This window comes from Brassica oleracea, chromosome C7 (assembly GCF_000695525.1).
Source record: "Brassica oleracea var. oleracea cultivar TO1000 chromosome C7, BOL, whole genome shotgun sequence".
In the NCBI taxonomy this organism is placed as follows: Eukaryota; Viridiplantae; Streptophyta; class Magnoliopsida; order Brassicales; family Brassicaceae; genus Brassica; species Brassica oleracea.
The window spans coordinates 38169157-38170987 of NC_027754.1; positions in this window are offsets into that span (position 1 = coordinate 38169157).

Below are 1831 nucleotides of genomic sequence, written 5' to 3' on the forward strand. Positions count from 1 at the left end.
GCTTCTTTACTGTCTCAACCTCATCTTTTTCAAGTATTTACAATATTGCCACTGCAATGAATAGTGGCAACAACCTTGTACGAACTGTTTGGAGCTTTTATTGCCCTTTAATGCACGTAAATCTCTTTACACTCTCTCTGTTTCAATTGTTATGAACTAAAAACAACATTTCTTTCACTTTCTCTCTATATTCATCCAAAAAACTCAAGCTTTTGATTCAAAATATGGGCTATGGTTGACAGAGCCATATTTCTTTCGTTTTTACTTACGGTTGCTTTCGTTTGAGGTTCTGGGTGGTTGGAGAAGACCTTGTGTGCAAACGAAGTCATCTCACCTAGTTTAAGGTACGAATTTGAATTTTTTTTCAAGATCTGTTCGCGTAGAAGACTTACTAGTAAGTCATCTGTATGTAGAAGACTTACTGATGAGTCTTCTGGTCAAACGGACGACTTAAATTAAGTCGTCCAGCTTTGTTTGTTAAAAAAAAACACTTCAGACGACTTATATATACGTCGTCTATGAGAAACGGGCTAGTTTTGCATTTGACCGAATCGTGTCAGATCTTTGACTATTTCTGGACGACTTATAATTCAGTCGTCTCTGGGAAAGTTAAAATTTCAATATTTTATGAAAACTTGACGACTTACGTGTAAGTCGTCCTAGGTTAGTTTTGTAATTGAAAAATAAAACTTCATAATTTAACTTTAACCAGACGACTTAATATAAAGTCGTCCCTCCAGAAGACTTAATTTAAAGTCGTCCGGGGAAAGCAAAGTCGTCCAGAATTTTTCCCAATTTTCTGGTCAAACCTTGCTTATCCCGGACGACCTTAAATTAAGTCGTTTAGCTGGACGACTTTCATCTAAGTCGTCTGGAGAAAGTTAAATTTCAAGTTTTATTTTTCAATTACAAAACTAACCTAGGATGACTTACACGTAAGTCGTCAAGTTTTCATAAAATATTGAAATTTTAACTTTCCCAGAGACGACTGAATTATAAGTCGTCCAGAAATAGTCAAAGATCTGACACGATTCGGTCAAATGCAAAACTAGCCCGTTTCTCGTAGACGACGTATATATAAGTCGTCTGGAGTGTTTTTTTTTAACAAACAAAGCTGGACGACTTAATTTAAGTCGTCCGTTTGACCAGAAGACTCATCAGTAAGTCTTCTACATACAGATGACTTACTAGTAAGTCTTCTACGCGAACAGATCTTGAAAAAAAATTCAAATTCGTACCTTAAACTAGGTGAGATGACTTCGTTTGCACACAGGGTCTTCTCCAACCACCCAGAACCTCAAACGAAAGCAATCGTTAGTCAAAACGAAAGAAATATGGCTCTGTCAACCATAGTCCATATTTTGAATCAAAAGCTTGAGTTTTTTGGATGAATATAGAGAGAAAGTGAAAGAAATGTTGTTTTTAGTTCATAACAATTGAAACAGAGAGAGTGTAAAGAGATTTACGTGCATTAAAGGGCATTAAAAGCTCCAAACAGTTCGTACAAGGTTGTTGCCACTATTCATTGCAGTGGCAATATTGTAAATACTTGAAGAAGATGAGGTTGAGACAGTAAAGAAGCCATTTTCGAAAAAAAAAAACAAAATGTTAATGGCATTTTCGTAGATAAAATGCAGGTGTGGGGTTAAAATCTCAAAAAAAAAAGGAGTCAAAAGAAAAAGTTAGTTTTCTGTTTGACTCCAAGTTTTGAGTCACTTTTGCAAAAAGCCCTTTAAAATATGGTTTCTATTAGTTGGTACACATCACTATAAAATAGTAAACTGACCAAACTTTCCTTCAAATAAGTCCAAAAAAAAATGGTACAGAAGAA